At 48.0% G+C, this 19,941-nt stretch overlaps 1 protein-coding gene across 2 annotated transcripts in view; it reads right to left on the reverse strand.

Annotated features, from left to right (window-relative positions):
- The window catches only part of SH3BP4 (SH3 domain binding protein 4), a 99,135-nt gene that overhangs the window by 65,604 nt on the left and 13,590 nt on the right, over positions 1 to 19,941 (reverse strand). The window contains exon 1 of one of the 2 annotated variants that reach the window (XM_063107068.1): positions 8,263 to 8,338. The exons of the other annotated variant lie outside the window; for it this stretch is intronic. The gene's annotated coding sequence lies outside the window, so the exon portion shown is untranslated. Of the gene's footprint in view, positions 1 to 8,262; positions 8,339 to 19,941 lie in introns of those variants that run through there. 2 annotated transcript variants of the gene reach the window in all.

Consider the following 19,941-nt stretch of genomic DNA (forward strand, 5'->3'; position numbering starts at 1 on the left):
TAGAAATTCCTCATTTAGAAAGCCAAGCAAATATTTTGTTCAACTAATGAGATATATTTATACTCAGCTAAATCTGGAGAAAAGCAAAGGGTATTTATACGCCAACTGACATCTTCACATTAAAAATCTATAAATTCGCTGTGCACCGCTTCTAGGCTGAGGGCAGCTATCAGAGCCCATCATTCCCGACGGATTCCTGACTTTCAGCTGGGACTGGATCCTGCTTGAGGCCCTGTGGCCCCAGCCCACATGTCAGCAGGGAAGCCCACCTGAGAAGAGAGTGTCAGACCCTCCACGCCCACCCTGACTTTTAGAGGGCTCTGCTCAAATGTCGCCTCCCCAAATCCCGAGACCCCCGTATTATTCTCCTATTGCTGCTATAACAAATTACCACAAACTTAGTGGCTTAAAACACACATTTATTCTCTTACAGTTCTGGAAACTGGAAATCTGAAACCAATCTCACTGAGCTAGTCAAGGTGCTGGCAGGGCTGGTTCCTTCTGGAGGCTCCGAGGGGAGAGTCCCTCTCCCTGCCCTTTTCAGCTTCTAGTGGTGCCTGTATTCCCAGCTCACGCCCTCCCACCTGCCCCCAAATCTCTGCTTTCACCAGCACACTGCTTTCTCCTCTTCTGTGGTCACATCTCTCTCTACCTCCCTTACAATGACACCTGTGGTTACACTTAGGGCCCATCTGGGTAACCAGTCACCATCTCAAGATCCTTAAATTAATCACATCTGCAAAGTCTCTCTGCCAAATAAGGTAACACTCACAGGTTCTGGGGACCAGAGTGTGAATACCTTTGGAGAGGATACGTCACTTAGCTGACCACACATCCCATCAAAACAGCACACTTCGTCCACCCCACTCCCTCGCCCACCTCGCCTACCACTCATGACATTCTTTTTTATATCATTTGTTTATTTCCTTTCTCTTCCACCAGAATAAATGCTCCACGAAGGCAAGGACTTTGTCCTGTTCACCTGAGCACCTAGAACCACCTGGAACAGAGCAGGCACTTGGTAAACAAGTGTTGAATGAACAACATCTAGAGTATCCACAAACTATGTACACAAAGGTTCTCAAAACTAGTCTGTGGACAGGCAGAATGGGAAGCACCCTGAAGGGGCTGCTATAGAAGCCCCCCCCCAAGGAATCATCATCTCCATGTTTTTAACAAGCTGACCTGCCTGGTCCTCGGGGCAGGAGTCCACCTGTCTCACTCATTAACGTAGCCCCAGCCTCCAGGCCTGCACCTAGCATGCCTAGTAACATCCTGCACTAACAGTTTGATGTGGCCTGAACAGAAAAGAAAGCCCCCCAGGTGCCTGGACCTGCAGCTGGGTTTCAGATCAACAAATCACCTGCCTCCCAGCTGGTCTCAGCTACATCTCTCCACCAAACCTCTGGCCCCACTACCTCGCCTTTGGTGCATTATTCCTCGGCTCATGAATGCAAAGTGCCCCGCATCTCCCTGGCACCACCAACTGCCTGCCCCCTTGGAGCCAGGCCTCCCTGCCCCATTTCAGGGTTCTCTCCCTTGTTGCCCTATCCTGCATGTTAGCCTCCTTAGCAGCCAGTGCCCACTGCCTTTACTCCACCAGGTCAGCTGCCACACTTGTAAACTCTACAACAAGCATCCCACCTCCTCTCCCCCTGCGTCTGTAGGGAATGCCTCCTTGGTCCCTGTGAGAAACACCCTCACCCATCCAAGGCCAAAGGATGGACAGAGAGACATGAGGTACAGCGATGCGAGACTTTAATTACAGCCTTGCAAGGTTCGGGTGTCTGACAGGCAGGCACCCGGAAAAGGGCTGTAGCAAGCAATTTATTCCCTAGTGTGCAAGTCCCTCCCCCGCCTCCTCATTGGCTGAGAGTAATACGGGGTTCACAATCTTCCCGAATGTCTAAGAGTACCCCAATTTCTAAGAGTATCCCTTGTAGGAAATTTCTTTGTCTGAGGGCTCAGGACAAGCCCAAGAAAAAGGCCCATTAAAGCCCTGTGAAAGGAGAAACATTAGGAAATGAAGAGAATACAGGGCTATTAACTCATTACCATCTCAAGGACAACTTTATCCATTGGAAGTAAACAACTGAGGGCTGGTAACTCATTATCCTCTAAAGGAGAACTTTATCTATTCAGCAACCCCTTTCTGAAAATGAATCACTTAGATTATTTTCTTACAGTCCCCTCCCTGCCTGTGCAAAAGCTACCTCCTCATTAAGGCCCAGCTCATACCGATGCTCCCCCAAAGCCCTGTCCCCAGGTCTCAGCGACATCCCCTCCTACCATGAGCTCACAGGCCCATGGCACTTCCTCCCTGTGGGTGAGTTTCTGTCAATCACTTCTGCTCTCCAGGGAAGACGATGGTTGCATTCCTCCTGTGCCCTCCAGCTCCTGGGCTTTGAATCCTGCAGCCCCAGAGTTCAAACCCTGACTCTGCTGTTTAGGAACTGTGACCCCCTTGCCTCTCCACTCCTCATCCATACAACGAGCACACTTGGCATGTAAGAGCAGCAGCCCCAGGCAGGCTTGAGGAGGTGTGCCAACACAGAAGTGAACAAACACAGCCACAGGTGTGCCCCCGGGTGCCACCAGCCAACCAAGAGCAGGTGATGCCCCTTTTCACCTGGGAGAGGCCTGGGCACCACCAGAGACCAAGACTGAGGACTGCAAAGTGTAGCCAGGGGGGTTGGGGTTTCCAGACAAAATCCAGGACACCCAGTTAAATTTGAATTTCAGGTACATAACAAATAATTAATTAGCGTATTTCCCAAATATTCAAATATACTCAGTGTGCTGTGCTTTATTTGCTAAACCTGGCCCCCCTCCTGGGCTGCGCCAGAAGAGGTTTCCCAAGAAGTCCAGCCTCCAGGGGGCCATGGGAGGTGGCCTCCCAGGGAGGAGGTGAGAGGGGACAGCGGCTGCCAGACTTATACCACCACAAGTTGCTTCCCATGAAAGGGCTGCTTTCTTAAAAAAACAAATAAAATAGAGATTTTCTTGCTAACCATCAAAAGGGGTCCTTTTCATATTTCTCCATTCCAGTATAACTCTGCAAGAACTCAGAAACAAAGCAGTGACTCCCACAACAAAGATCGCCATGGAAACTGTTCACCTCCATCCTGAAAATCATGACTTCACCTCCCATTCCACCAGAAACCACTACAGATTGTTACCAAAGAATCCTTGTGCAAACAAACACCAACTGAATGGCAGGAAATTGAGCAGCTTTTTCTAATTTTAACTTTCTCCAGGAATGCGTTTGTTCTAAACATGTTGGGCAAATTCTCCCCAGACCCCCAGCCGACCCTGCATTCCTTTGCAGTCAGGCAAACACCTACAGGGAGCTCAGAATGAAATGCAGGCTTCAAGCTTGCTGGCTGTAGAGGTCCCTGGGCCCAGGGTATGATGTTCTCCAAAGTGACTAAGAGACTAGAATGAGTTATGTGGACGGGAAAGCTCTCCCAGACCAGCCAAGCAGACTCCAGCTCAGGAAGGCAGCTCCGAGTAATTACAGCAGGAGCCCAATTACACAGGCACCAAGTGCACCACCCGACAGCAAGGACACACAGGCCAGAACTGGGAATGCTTGGAAAACAGAATTCTGCAAATTATCCCCCTCGGACAAAAGGATGCAGAACGTGCCTCAGTTGATTCTAAAAGCCTGTGGGAGCAAGGGACATACTGGGAGGCAGTATTTGCAATGCTCACAAACAAGAAAGTCTTATTTTCCAAAAAATTCAAAGAACTCAATATAGGGAAAATCCAGCTTATCAATTACAAGTCAATAAGAAAAATGGGCAAAAACCACGAAAAGGATCTTCACATTGGAAAAAAACCAATAACCATTAGTTTATGATTAATAATCAGAACATAATTAAAAACAAATCAGATACCATCTCACACTGTCAGACCCACACCCCCCACCCCCAGAATTGAAAAAGGCAGATGATATGGAGTGAGGTGAGGACATGGTGGAACCTGGAGGAATTTGAACATGCTCGTGAAAAGTAAAGCTGGATTAGAAGCCAACTCCCAGGCCGGCTCTCTATATAGGAATGTGCATGCACACCTGGCTGCAAGTCACAGACAAAGATCTTCACAGCCAGGGTGGTCGTGATAGCCACGGACTGCAAACAACCTACCGTCCTTCAGGAGTAGAAGGGATAAGGTACATTTCGGCATTAACACCAATGGAGACCATGCAGAGGTGAGAGTGGACGGATTCCACTACACGTACCAACTCAGATGAACCTCAAGAACATAATGTTTAGCCAAAAATGTAATTCTTGGAAGAATATGTCATAGCTACCTAATGCTACATAACCAGCTACCACAAACAACAGACATTTATCATTTCACAGCTCCTGCAGGTCAGGTCAGGAATCTGGGTGTGCCTTAGCTGGGTGAAGAAGAGATGTTCCTCTTCAGAAGGGTCTCTCATAGGGCTGCCATCAAGGTCTCGGATGGAGCTGGGGTCTCATCTCAAGGCTCACTGGGGAGGGATCTCTTTCCAAGCTCCCCTGGTTGTTGGCAGCATTCAGTTCCTTGCAGGCTGCTGGTGGGGTGCTGCCCTCAGCCCCTGCCACACGGGCCTCTTCACATGGCAGCCTGTTTCACCAGAGCCAGCAAGGGAGCCACGCTGCTATCAAAGAAGTTATCATCTATGTAACCCAATCATGGACGTGACATCGTCACTTCTGATGAACTCTCATTAGTTACAAGCAGGTTGCTAGGCCAGCCCACATGGTGGGGAGAGGGGATTACATGGGATGTGAACACCAGCAGGAGGAATCACTGGGGAACGTCTTAGAGGCTGCCGGCCACAAATGGATGCCGTATGCTTCCATGTATATAAAAGTTCAAAACATGAAAAGGAAACAACATTGCAGCCCTATGTGGGGAATGTACAACCCTACGTACTAAAAAACAGCAGGGGAATGGCAGTCGCCAAATTCAGGACAGGGACTATCTTGAACGCTTAAGGTATATTAGAAAAAACACATTTCGGGGGGGGTGGCAGATGGAAGAGAGCTGGGATTGGCAGGAACATCAGGAATGTTCAAAGTTCAGGGTGAAGTTCCCTTTCTTGGCCTGGGTAGTGACTACACGAGTCTGTACACGTGCTCACTGTTTTTTTGATTCTTTAATCATTCCAAATACTTTCAAATATTATTTGTACATACTCCTTGGCACCCCAAAGAATGGTGTGGACAGGTGCTTTGCACACTGTGGGCCGACTCCTCCCGCCTCCTGCTCTAGTTGCCCTGCAAAGAAGCAGATTGGGGGAGCCCAACGGAGGATGCCAGGACCTCCCAGAAGCCAGGAAATGGAAAAAGATAGGATGCCCAGATGTATTAGTCCATTTTTGCTGCTATTACAGAATAGCTGTAACTGGGTGATTTATGAAGAAAAACAGCATTTATTTCTTACAGTTTCTGAGGCTGGGAAGTCCAAAGTCCATCTGGTAGTGGTGACAGTGACCCAGGGGTCTCACAATGCAAGATGGTGGAAGCAGAGAGAGCAGAGAGAGCAAGACAGACTCTCTTCTTTTAAAGCCCTCAGAACCACGCCCTTGACCACCATTTTTAATCCATTCACTACTGCACGGTCCTACAATCCAATCACCTCTTCAAGGCTCCACCTGTCAATTATCATAATAGGATTTCCCACCCTCTTAACAGTCACAGTGGGGGCTAAGTTTCTAATACATAAAATTTGGGGGATACAATTCAAGCTTCAATGAGTTTGGGGGGAACATAACTCAATCCACTACACCAGAACACTGAAGATCAGTGCAAAAATAACTTAAGAAATCTAAGCAATCACATTGTAGAGAAAGTCAGTGAAGTTAAAGAAAGTCACACCTGTGGAAAAACCATCAGCCAGGTTCCAGATCTTAATGTGAACGAGAGAAATCCTCCTGGAGTAAAACCAAGGGAATGCAGTTTGTGTGGAAAAGTCTTCCTGTGCCATTCATCCCTTATTAGGCACATCCACATCGAACTGGACCCAAATCACATGAGAATCATGAATATGGAGAGCAGCCATATAAACATCAGCAACGTGGAACAGCCTTCCGTTGTCTCCAGTCCAACTGAACTCAGGAAAGGACTCACCCGGGAGAAAAACCCAACTAATGTAGGGACACGGAAAGCCTCCAGTTGTCTCAGCTCCATTCAAAGACATGGAAGAACTCACACTGGAAAGAAACCCTGTGAGTGTAAGGAATGTGGAAAAGCCTTTAATTTTTCCAGTTCAGCTCGAAAACATGGAAGAACTCACCCTGCAGGAACCCTATGAATGGAAGATATGTGGGAAGCCTTCATTTCTCACACAGGTACAAAGACACATACTAGAACATACGAAGACACATACTAGAACATACGAAGACACATACTGGAACATACGAAGACACATACTGGGGACAGACCTTATAATTGTAAGGTGTGTGGGAAAACCCTTCTCTGCCCCAGTTCAGCACGGATGCATGAAAGGGCTCGCAATGGAGAAAATCTCTATGAATATAAATGTGAAGCCTTCAACTGGTCCAGTTTCTCTCTAATACATGAAAGATCTCATAGTAGAGAGAAACCCTGTGCGTGTAAGAAATGTGGGAAAGCCTTCCCTTCTCTTGCAAATGTTCAAAGACACATGACAGCACACAGTGGAGACAGACCTTATCAATGCAAGATATGTGGGAAAGCCTTTGAGTATACTAGCTCATTTCAAATGCATGGAAGGACTCACAATGAAAGAAAACCCTTTAAATGTGAGGAAAGTGGGAAAGTCTTTAGTTGGTACATATGCTGACAAAGACATTTACAAATGCACACTGGACTGAAACTGTATTAATTTTATAAATACAGAAAGGTTTTAAATTTCAACAAATAGCTCAAAAGTCATGTGAAAATGCGCTGCAGTGAAATTCTATAAATGCCAACAAAACAAATACTCTGAGAACACATTACTGTATGAAATTAATAAAGATCTAAATAAATGGGAAAATCTCTCATGTTCCTGCATTAGAAGACTTGACATTGTTGAGATGGCAACACTCCTAAAAATGATTCATTTTTTAAAACCCTGTGTGCAAATTTGACACAATCCCTATCAGATTCACAGATGACTTCTTTGTAGAAATTGGCAAGATGTTTCAAAATTTATACAGAAGGGCAAAAAACAAAGAACGGCCAAAGCAGTCTTGAAAAAGAACAAAGTAGGACGACTCAGATTTTATTTAAAAACTTACTACTAAGTGTCTACTAAGTGGTCTGCTCTGCCACGTGACCTCCTACCCTGCTGTCACTCAGGACCAGGGTGGGGGGCCATGGAAACTGTCTAGTCACCAGCATGGTAGGGTTAAGTAGACACTGCCCATGTGGCCTGGACATGGCTTCAATGCTCCCACTGCCCAGGAGATCCTGCCTCACCTTTCTTAAGGAGCTGGGGCAAGGGCAGTCAGGGCCCCGTGTGCTTGCCACACCATGCGGGGAAGAGCTCTGTTCCCTGAGTAGGGCTGGGTGCAAGAAGGGACCCCAATTTGCCCACACACCCACATGGGACTTGACCTCAGCAACCGGAAGCTGGGGCAGGTCAAAAAATGTTAAGTCCTGCTCTTCTTGGAAAAAGGCCTCCAACTGGATGCCGGGGGACAGGACACCTTGTGTCCTTGGCTGCACTGTCTCACCTCTCTGTGCTGAGCGGGTAAGGGAAGGGGAGAAGTCAGGGTTCAAATACCACAGACCCACGTGATGCTTATAAAACTGCCATAATTTTCTAAAATACACATTCTTCGCTTCCTTTTTGTCTTTACAACTGAACAGAGATGCTAAACATTTCTTTTAAAATAACTGTCACATTGTCAGTGGGGAGTGGGTCAGCTGAGTGCTGTGGTGTCATGCCACCTGACCGCATTACACATGTTGCCCTCATCAGAACATGCTCTGCAGTGTCATGTATGGTGGCAGTCAACTTGTGATATCACTGGTTGCTGTATTTACAAACAACATTGAAAAAATGAAATTGTTATGGATTGCAAAAATGTGTACTTCATAGTAATTATTGTACAGAGTCTTAACACATAGAGAAGGGGCTTCCCATTAAAAATAAGTCATTTGACTCAAAAACAATTAAAAATACAATGTGGCTTATAGAAAAAAGAAAAAAAAGGAAACAGACCAGCTCTGAAGCCTGACCACCACTGGAAATCCTCTTCTCCCTCCTTGTCACACCAAATTCAAAGGCCTCCAGCTTTACCTGGAGATGAAGCTGTTCCTTGTGGAGTTGTAGGCAGGTGACTCCAGAGTGCTGCCTCTCTCCCTGCCGCTGAAAGGCCACGCGTGCTGCAGAACTCTCGTCACCCGCCAGGGCTCTGCTCCACAACTCTAGCGCCCCGTTGTTGGGGAATTTGTCCCTCTCGAGGCAACTGAAAACAACAGCAATCGATGGCTGGAAGTTGGGAGTGGCCCAGAACCACATCCTGTTTGGCCACAGCCAGTGTGGCCCAAACAAAAAGACTTTTTACTTGGGCTTAAGGGAGAGCCTGGGGCCTGCAGCAGGGAAGGAGCCCAGCCCCGGGGCATCACCGCACCCTCCAGTAAGCACAAAGAGATGGATGGGTGACCTGCTTGGCCCCTGGGCTCTGTGGGGTGCAGGCTGCAGGGAGTGTCTGGTCCCTGCAGCAAGGGTAGCGTAGGGACCTGCACTTTCACCTGCCCTCTGCTCCCAGCCCTCGCACCCACAGGCTCAGAGCCTAGTGGAATGAATACATCAGCATGTGAGTACATGAAGCTCTTCTCCAGATGGGGTGAGGAAATGCCAAAGGGGAGATGGGGCATCTGAGCAAGGTGGCACTGCTGCTGGCATCAGGACAGTAAACCCGGTGACGCCCGTGGCAATGGCAGTTCACCCTGCTCCTCAGCCCCTTGGTCCCATGGCGAGGTGACATTGCGAAAGGAAAAGGGGGACACAGGGAATAAGACCCCCGGAAGCACAACACCCTAAAAATCCTGGACTTCTCTAGAAAAAACCTCCACAAACTCCACAGCCTCTTCCTACAAAAGAGCTAAGGAAGTGACCAAACAACGTGTCTTCTCTAATGCACCTTAAGCATGTAAGGAATGTGAAGGAATTTTCTTCCATAACTGGATGGGCAACGTTGTGGTTCTTAACTGAAATGTGAGGCTAGGTGGGGCTGCAGACCTGCGTGCCTGGGTTTGAGAAGCAGGCTGGGTGCGGGGGGCACTTCTGGGAAACCGAGACAGCAGCCCCTGGGTCTGTCACGTCACAGAGGTTCTCTGAGCTCCAGCGCTCGTCTCTGAGAGGCAGGGCCTCTCAGAGAGTGGACGCCAGATATTTACAAGCTTCACTGCAACAAGCTCCTTTAAAATGTATCCTGATACCTGCCCAGCTGCTGAACTACAATCTCCAGAGATTGCCAGGAGTTAAGCTTTGTATTTTCTTTTTTTAAAAAGCTCCCCCAGTAGTTCTGATCTAGCCAGGATAGCCCCAGAATGCACACTGAGGGGCCAGAAGGAAGGCCTCCAAAATGCCTTCCGGTCACTGCCTGCAGTGTTCTCAGAGGACCCAACCACACTGAACAGTCTGAATGTGCCACTGGTACTAGCACAGCCAGTGCAGGGACCACAGGTCCCGTCTGATGCATGCCAGTGTAAACACAGCACTGGGAACTGTCCCACCTGAGCGGCTGCAGGTGCTTGCAGTCAGAGCACACCCTGGACTGCCTGGGTCCAGGAGCCCAGCTCCCCCTCCTCCCTGGGGGCCTGAACAAGCCACAGAACTGGCCTCCAGCTCAGCTTCCTCATCTCTGAATAGGGTAGAATCGGCATCCATCTCAAAAGGCTATTGTAGAGAGTGAATAATTCTCGCGAAGCATTTAGAACGGCACCAGGTGCTTAGTCGGTGCCCCGTAAGTGCTCAAAGTTATTCATCTGATGGCGGGACCACAGGGGTGCACACAGGCCAGCAAGGACCACTCCCAGCTCTACTGCTCCACCCCCCCACCACCCCCTTGTCACTCCTCATCCAGGCTTATTTCCCAATCGATCCATCAGGCAGAACTTCAGTCCCAGGCCCCAGGGAGTGAAGACCAACCAGCCTCTCTCCTCCTGAAAGCCCCACCACCCCCCGCAGCCCAGACTGAACCTCTGCTGATCACGGAGCCCCTTCCTACTCCAAGTGCGACCAGGACCAGCAGTATCCACCTGAAGCTATAGGTTACAGCAATAACTATGCTAATTGTCTGGTTGGGGTAATTCATAACTAAAGCCAAAACGTTTCATTTAGTTACACTGCGTTTTCCATTTGTATTGTCAGGGCTAGGGGTAACAGAGACCCTTCAAATGCCAGGATGGGTCACCAGACATGCAGGTCCATGCTAGGTAATTGAGAAAGATCCCAGGAGCCAGTGGCAGACAATGTGAGCTCAGTCCTCAGCTTCTGCAGCAGCAGTGGCCTCTCAGGATATCCCAGGGTCACTGGCAGCAACAGCATGCAGCAGCAGTAGCAGCCTCGCTGTAACCCCCCCACCCCCAGGCAGGGGGCCTGATAGATCAGAGCCACTCATCCTTTATACTTAAATCCATAACACAGGACACCTGGGTGCACACGTGCAGTTACATTAGACAATAACCAACACCTGGGCGCACGTGCATATTTACATCAAATGCTCAGCAAGATTCTGAACAGCTGAGGGGCCCTGACCATTTTCCTTCACTTTCCCTATACTACCTCTGTCAGAAATGCACCCAGGCCCACAGGGTCAGGATCTGCATTTTAACAAGATCCTCAGGCAATTCCTGTGCACGAAAGCAAGATTTGAGACTTCAAGTGGAAACCACATTTGGCCACATCCTCTCCTAGAGCTGAGTCCTAAAAGAAAGGCTTCTTGCCTGAGATGATTAGAGACTCAAGTGTGGGGTCCGTGTGCGTGTGCGTGCGTGCGTGTGTGTGTGTGTGTGTGTGTGCGTGTGCGTGTGCGTGTGCTTAGTTACGTACTCTCTCTGTGCTGCGCTCAGTCTCTGCAGACTAATCGCATGGGTAGAAAACATCTAATGTTGCAAGTGCCTCGATGTGGCCGTGAATATCCGTACACAGTCTAATCAGCCATCTCTGGAAGAGAGACAATCTCATCCCGTTTTCTATCCACCTGCCCCTAAGTTGCTAACGAGATTAGTGGAGGCCTGGGCATGGGCTACACCTGCCATTCCACTCCAAAGCCTGGAACTCTGGGCTTTGAACTTCAGAGCAGTTTATTAACGTGCTCATTGTCCCTGCTGCTCCGCTCCCTTTCTCAAGTTCACACAACAAAAAGATGATCTGTGTCTGTGTTTAGAAGCTCCCTCCCTGGCGGGAGAGCAGTTCACCTCTGAATGTCTGGGCTGGGAGAGAACAAAGGACGTACTGATGGGAAGAAGCAAGCCCTGCTGGGCCTGAGCTCCACAGCCTACTGAGCATGGCTTTGTAGAAGAGGGAGGTTACTGGTGGGGCGTGGGGACCCTGGGCTTCTCCCCGGTAAGGGATGCTCGGTATCACGGGTGGCCCTGGTAGGGCACCAAGATCTGGACACCAGCCATGGTGGCCCTGCGTGAAACAGACATAGGCACAGAGGACTAGGCCCAGTCTGAGGGCTGTTCCTCCCACCCTCCCTCTCACTCACACTCTAGTTTCTCAAATAAACTTATTCTTTAAGAATAGATTTAAATTTATAGAAAATCTGTGGAATAACAGAATTTCCGTATACCTCCCAACACACGGTTTCTCTATTAGCATCCTTACACAGGAACGGTACCTTTGTCAGAACTGATGTGATGCATCGTTATGAACTGAAGTGCATTCTTTATTAACATTGCCTTAGTTTTTCCCTAATGTCCTTTTTTTCTTTTCCGTGACCCCAGCTGTTGGGAAAATATATGAAAATGGTCAGGGCCCCTCAGATGTTCAGAATCTTGCCAAGCATTTGATGTAAATATGCACATGCGCCCAGGTGTTCCTTGGTTATTGTCTAATGTAATTGTGCATGTGCACCCAGGTGTCATGGATTATGGACTTAAGTATAAAGGACGAGTGGCTCTGATCCGCGGCGCCCCCACCCCCGGGGTGCCACTACTGCTGCTGGAGGCTGTTGCTGCCAGGGCCCCCGGGACCCTCCAGGAGGCCTCTGCTACTGCTAGACCTGTAAGCGGCTGCTGTTGTTGCTGAGGACTGAGCTCATGTCGTCTGCCAATAGTTCCCAGGATCTTTCCCAATTATCTAGCGTGGACCTGCGTGTGAGGGGTCCGGTGACCCAGTCTGTACAATCGGTTTGAAGGGTCTGAGCTCTAGCCCTGACAATACAAATGGAAACTTAGTATAACTAAAATAACGAAACATTTTGGCTTTAGTTATGATTTGCCTTACTCGGCAATTTGTATAGGTGTGTAGCTTTACACCAGCCAAGATAGCACATGACATTTCATTGTTATGTCTTCTTAGGCTCCTCTTGGCTGTGACAGCTGCTCAGTCATTGCTTGTTTTTGATGACCAGTTATGAGGGGTAATGGTCAGGTATTCTGTGAGACACCAGCAGCTGGGATGGGTCTGACGTTACCTCATGGTTTGACTGGGGTTACATATTATTGGGAGAAAGTGCCCTTCTCATCACATCACATCAAGGGTGCACACTGTGAGCACGACTTATACTGATGTTGACCTTGGTCACCTGGCCTGGCTTCGACTCCCTTCTCCAGGTCCCTCCCTCCCTCTCTGTGCAGAGATCCCCCTATGCCCACTGCCAGCCAGATGGGAGTAAATACGAGCTCCTATATTTACTACAAAACACAAGTCCAAGAGGAAGGGTCCCCGCCCCGGCTTAACATGCAGCCATGTGTAAGATGCAAGAGAGAGACTTTTTAACCCCATACACACCTGCCTGGTCACCCACAGGGATTTAAGTTAGCTATTGAAAGTGATTAGTTGACTATAGGATCAACAGCAGTTTAAAATCTGAGTGGCTGAATAAGTAAAGGTGATAACCTGGCCTATATTTATAAAAAGGCAATTTGTAGAAGGACCCAGATACCACCTGTCCAGGCCACTTACGCAAACCTGGCCAGTTGTGCTGGTTCCAGAGTGACCTTGGCCCCCGCAGGAGTCGCTCTTTTTGGGTGGGTGAGTTACCAGACAGAGATTCTTCAAGTCCTTTGTAGGGGTCACCAGGTGAAAGCCAGAGCCCTTGTCCCTGGAAGATACAGCCACACACACAACATCCCAGGTACTGAGTTCAGCCTTGGATCCCTGGGCTCTGGGTCATCGTTCAGTTTGGAGAGATCAGGTTCTGAGGGGGGCTTGGAAACACTGGGCAGAAGGAAAGAGACACAAGGAGGCGACAGGGATGAGAACATGTGCTCCTGAGCAGGGAAAGCAGCGCGGGGGTGGGGAAGCCACCATCGAATGCTCCAGGTCAAACCACTTTTGCTCAATTTCTGACCCTCAAAGCTCAGGCTTTGACCTGCTCGGTGCCTCAGTTTCTGCATATGCTAAACGAGGATGCTTACAGTGCCTGCCTTGCCCATAGGGCTCTAGAATTAGGCATGAGTTCCCAGGCGAGGGGAAGATGAAAGGCCTGTGACACAATGTCATTCAGATGCCGGATGGGAAGAGGATGGGAGGACACCGTGCTTAGGTGCAGCAGGCAGATTCTGGGCTCAGGGCCTGCCACTGCGACCCCCGACGTGACTGGCCCTCCGTGGGCCTGGCTTGGTCTCCAGGCAGAGTGCTGTGTACTCAGTTACTGCTGCTGTTGATGTTATCACCACTTCCTAGACGCAGGAAACTAATTCAACAGCAAAATGTCTGTCTCCCGGGGAGCTCTCCAAGACCTGGACTCCACTACGGAGTCCTGCACCTGACTAGTCCAGAGAAACCCGTCTAACTCCAACTTGACCCCTGTCAGTTCCCAGACTTCTGCACATCTCAAGGCAGCTGCTTGCCGGCTGAGTCCAGCCTGCTCTGGGAGCACGACTGAGCCCTGCACTGGCACGCTGCACACGCGCCTCTAAGCAGGGTGAGTTCATTATGATCCCCATTGCAAATCGCCACCTGTCACAGATGTACAGGGTTCCCGCGGCGAAAGACGCACGACTCCCCCAGTGTGAACGTAAAGACCAGTTTGAATTACTTCCCTGCCTCCCACTCTTGGCCAAAAAGCACCCCAATACCAGCCAGCGAGCAGACGGGTCAAGGGGGGCGCAAGGAAGTAGAAATATGCCAGAGAAGCTGTGCAGGCAAGGGACCCCCTGCTGCTTTGAGCTAAGAGAGCCTGTCAATGCCCTGGGCTGTAGGCTGTATCTAGTCACGCCCATAAAATACAGTGATGGAACAAAGCCCCCAAATCTCACCAATACATGGGGCACCAGAAGGCCGCACCTGCCGTGCAGGGCCCCCAACATTCCAGATGCTTCCCTGGGCTTCCGAGTGGGCCCAGCACAACCACAGCGGGAGTCAGGATATTCTCATTGGCCCTAGCGCTGTGTGTCCCCAGGGAAATTCATCCCATCTACTCCACCCAATACAGCATTTCAGGGGGCAGCAAAGGGATCAAGTTGATGACCTTCAGAATCTCTAATGACACTTTTCTCAAGGCTGGTCAGCAGCTGCTGAGTTCTGAAACCCTGCTCCCCCAATCCCTGGCTGACCTGGAAAAGCAGCTGGAGATTGGCCCATGCTTCATGTCAGCAGTGTGACCTCAGCCCCTCAAAATCCAGGACTCAGAAAGGAGAGAAGGGTTTCTGGAAGCCTTTAGCTGGGCTAAGTGAGAGAAAGCATTTACTGTCTGTTCCAGAGAGTTTATAACATGCACATCTTCCCTAGAAACTCAGGTTGCTTTAAGACAGTGGCTGCCACGTGAAAAGTGGTCAATAACCCTCAATGACTCGACATCAGGACTGAGCGCTGGAACTACTTCTGCAGAGTGAAGATGTCCAGCTTGCTTAGAGATGCCGCTGATTCCAATTTTAGAGAAGACTGGAAGGGGGATGTTAGACCCAAGAGTGTGCATGCTGGGGAATCACAGCGCTAAACCAGGGAGGGCTCACAAGGAAGCACTGTAAGCAATTCCCCCAGAAGACAGCATCCCACCTTGTGCCTGGGGTGGCGTGCAAGTGACTTCAGGGCTGCCCACAAACACTGTCCCCCGCTTACTGCCCAGTGAAAAAAGCAGGTTGCAAAACTGAGCACGAATAACCCCATTTTAAAAACAGTGTCCATGGGATTTACCTTACAGTAATGGAATTACAGGTAGTATTTTCTAAATCTTCTACAATAAGCATGTATTACTCATAAACACAAAAAAGACAACAACAGTCATTCTTTAGAGTCACAGGGAGGCTTCTAATCTCAACTTCAGGTCTGATGTTGAGATCTATCAATATGACAATTCAGATATATATATATCAACAATGTATATACATATCTCAACATCATACAGATATAAAAACATGTACATGGGGCAGCTGGTCAGTAAAGGGATCTGAACCCTTAACCTTAGTGTTATTAGCACCACACCCTGGTGACATTCAGCTCTGGTGATGTTTATATTTCTGTACATGTTATTCATCACAACAGACTCTAACTATATGGAATTGTTTAACTTCAACAATTTGCAGGGGTGAAGGCAGCTTTTGGGGAGTAACTTTGGGAGGATGCCCGTTCCCACCTTGCATGCGAGGACCCCCTCCTTTTATGTGGTCTAGTCAGAAATAAGCGCCCCGAGCGCACGTGCAATGGGAGAAAGCTCACTATCTAAAGTGATCCACCTGAGTCCTAGTTTTTACTGTAAGTTGTTTTTGTGTCATCAAAGGAACTTGACGGAAAATCAAAGTTCATAACTGCTGTTTAAGGGGAGGCTGACCACCAAGCATATGCTCATCACCACGAATCCCTGAAGAAATGCAAATCAAAACCACCATGAGACATCACCTCACAGCCACTAGGATGGCTACTATCAAAACAAGAAAATGACAAATGTGGCAAGGATGTGGAGAAACTGAAGACTTGGACGCTGTCAGTGGGAATGTAAAGACATACGGGCACCATAGAAAACGATATGGAGGTTCCTCAGAAAATTAAAAATATGTGTACCATGTGATCCAGCAATCCCACTTCTAGGTATACAAAGAATTGAGAGCAGGGTCTGGAAGAGATATCTGCACACCCATGTTCATAGCAGCATTTCACAAGAGCCAAGAGCTACAACCCAAATGTCTATGGACAGATGAATGGATAAACAAAATATGGTATAAACATACAATGGAATACTGTTCAGCTTTAAAATGTAACTACATATGCCACAACAGGGATGAACCTTGAGCACATTATGCTAAGGGAAATATGCCAGTCACAAAAAAAAATATGTTTGATTCCACATAATAAGGTCCCTGGTAGTCAGCTCTGAGACAGAAGGTAGAATGGTGGTTGCCAGGGGCTGGGGCAGCGGGGATTGGGTACAGTTTCAGTTTTGCAAGATGAAAAAGTTCTGGAGGCTCTGTTACACACAGTGTGAAGGTACTTAACACTACTGAACTGTACACTTAAAGAATAGTTAAAATGGTAAAATTGACATTGTCTTTTACCACAATTAAAAATAAAGAGAATAAAGTAAAACAGGGGAAGGGCATACATAGTGGCCTATTTTGTTTTCTACATGTAGTTTCTGAAGAAATTCGTGTCTGGTAACACACTCTAACCATCACCACATCTAACTCCTTTCAATTCCGGCCAGTTAACCCATAAAACAGGTCTAAAGCAGTTAAAAAAAAAAAAAAAAAAAAAAAAACTTAGCCCCCTCTCCCCTTCTCCAATTGCTTTTATGAGGCAAAAAGCTATCCTGATCCCCAGAGCTAATAAAAAACAAACAAACAAAAAAATGATGCATAAATCCCACTTGGGAATACAGACATGGAAACCTAAGTGATACACGTCAACAGAAGAATGTGCCACCAACCCAAGGGAATCAGCCAGGAGCTCAAAGTCAGCTAAACCCAGGAGAGTCTGCTCCAGCATAGGAGGTGACTCACGCTTCACTCTCTACATGCCTGTAGTACTTGGAATTGTTACAAAAGCATTTGTTATTCCTACAATGAAAAGATTTAGGCACACCCAAAGTTCTGAAAAACCACCATCTCAAAAACAGTACCACTCAAGACACGCATTCCACTGGGGGCAACTCTGAGCAGACCATTTTCAGTCTTGGTTGGGCAGAGTCACCTAGGATGCTTTTAAAATTAAAGAGGCCTGGGGCTGGGGATTCAACTGAATCTCTAGGGGAGGGACCTGAGCAATATTTTTAACTCTCATGGGTGATTCTGATGTACAGAGAAGGAGAAGCCCTCCAAGGTTTGGAGATAGGCCAAGGCTTCCCTTAAATTCAGGAGCAAAGTAAGGATGCCAGCCGGCTGGTCCTGAGATCAATGTTTGCACATGCTTTGAGCTCTGACCAAAGCAGCTGAAACATTATAGGTGTCTGTGTGTGTGTGTGTGTGTGTGTGTGTGTGTGCGCGCGCGCGCGCTTGTGGGGGTGTGTGTGTGCGTGTGTGTGTGTGTGCTTGTGGGTGTGTGGGTGTGGGTGTGCTTGTGGGTGTGTGACATGTAACCTGAGGGCAAGAGGAAGGCCCAGGGGAGCACACTGTTTACTAGAGGGACAGCCTGGAGGACACAGGGAAGGGTAGGCTGGAGACAGCGGCTGGGGTCACAAAGCCACACTATTCACAGTGGCTACTTGCACACGGGGATGTCACACAAAGACCAATCAGGGGACATCACACAAAGACCAATCAGCACACGTGAAAACACACAACCTACAAACTTCAGAGTAGGGGACGTGAGACCTAGACTCTGACCATACCCCTAAGCCAGCCCCACACAAAAGCATTAAACAAAATCAAAACCACACACACAAAATACTGCAAAAACTCAACAAATTAGATATCCTAAGCAACAAAAAAGCACCTAACAAGATTGGCAGATTCAACAATACAAAATTAAAACTTCTCAATGAAAACTTCCCCTGGCTACTGGGAAGAGGAGGGGTGGAGGAGGTAGCACAGGGCTGAGATAAGCCTTAACAATTGAGTTGACAAAAACAAAGGTAGTTGGTCTAACTTAATCATAAGGAAAAATGAGCTCAACAAGAAGGCATGAAAAGCAAACCCTTCAAATAAGAGGGCAGCGGTAAGCCTACCTTAAGTGTCTTGCACCAAATATGAAAAATCTAGAAAAGGGCGCTTTAACCCCATGAAAAGAATCACTCACACCCCGTTTACATGAAATGAAACAAAAACAAAATGACCCAGAAAGAGAGACAATAAAGGGGTATCAGAAAAAGTAAAATTCAGGACTGAAAACATTAAATACACACAAGAGAGGATTTTTATATTGACAAAATTGTAAAGCAACAAAAACATCCAATTATCATGCTGAAAAAAACTAAAATAGATGAAGAAAACGGTTAGTGTTGGATCCAGAGAAAATAACAAAACAGAAGTCATACTGGGAAACATAGCCCACCTCTTGAAATCTGACTACCCAACAGACAGAACCCGTGGCGTGCAACATGAAACATAACGTAATCAATGAGCTTAAATTAACTGTCTATATCAAACTCCATGTCCTCAAGAAAATACAATTGCTTTGCAAGTATCCAAGCATATTACTCCGTTTCTGTTGCTTATAACGAAATACCTGAAACCGGTGATTATAAAGAAAACAAAATATATTGCTTACAGATTCTGAGGGTGGGAAGTCCAAAGTCCAGGGAACATATCTGGTAAGAGCCTTGGTGGTGGTGACAGTGACCGCAGAGTGTCACACTGTGAAAACAGTGCAGCAGAGACTAACCTCCTCATTTACTCTCTGTTTAAAGCCCTCCAAACCACGCCCATGACCACCATTTTCAGTCCAGTCACTAGAGCAGGCTCCTACAATCTAATCACCTCAAGGCTTCACCTTTCGGGGGACATTCAACCCAAGGCACCAAGAAATAATCACAAACAGAGAAAGCATTCTTGGCCAAAGAAAATTTCAATGAACTTCGCAAGGTAGGAAACTGTACTGAATACTACCTGGCCCCAATGCAACAATACTAGAAGTTAACTAGAAAATAAGAGGGGGAAAAAACTTCAAAAAAAAAAAAAAAAAAAGCCTTGAATTAAAGAGGACATTAAAATAAAAACTAAAGACTCTCCAGAAGGTACAACAAGAACACTTCAGGGTCCCGCTGGCTGTTCAACTCACAGTGGAAACAGGTGCCCCTGTCTCTGGAGCACCCCATCATGGAAACACAACCCTTCATCCTCCACCTCATTGTTCTACTGATGTTGCGACACCAAATAACCCCTCTGAGTTCAAACTTCAAAAGAGGAAAGATCTAGAACATTCCGTTAGTCATCCCCACTATCACCAAGCTGACTTGAGTCCCTGATCACTGGGGAGACTACAGCCCAGTGGGTCCCCACCCTTCATTCCACCAGTTGAAGACTGGTGGGGGGACAAAGTGAACCTTGTGTGGTCTCCCTCACCTGAGAGGAGGAGGAGTGGGCTTCTGCACAGGTGGCACGAAACCCACTGTCTGGGCGGGGAGCTCCCTGTACTGCACTAATTTGCAGAATCTGTAAGATAAAGACTTGTCTCTAAAACATCCACCACCTGGGGTCACGAGGATCTGTGACTCTGATCATCTCCACCAAGTGGAGCCTGACGTGGGGCAGCCACTGATGGAGAGGAAGTGGCCACAGGAATCCCCATCACAAAGGAGGACCGAGCAATACCAGGTCCCTGGGGTGAGGGGGTTTCAGAGACTCCACCTCTGTGGAGAGGTGAGGACAAGACCCTGACACACCTGTGGAGGGGTGGAAAGAGGAAGCAGGTTGGCAGGACAGGAGC

Source organism: Cynocephalus volans, chromosome 1 (genome assembly GCF_027409185.1).
Source record: "Cynocephalus volans isolate mCynVol1 chromosome 1, mCynVol1.pri, whole genome shotgun sequence".
NCBI classification, from domain to species: domain Eukaryota; kingdom Metazoa; phylum Chordata; class Mammalia; order Dermoptera; family Cynocephalidae; genus Cynocephalus; species Cynocephalus volans.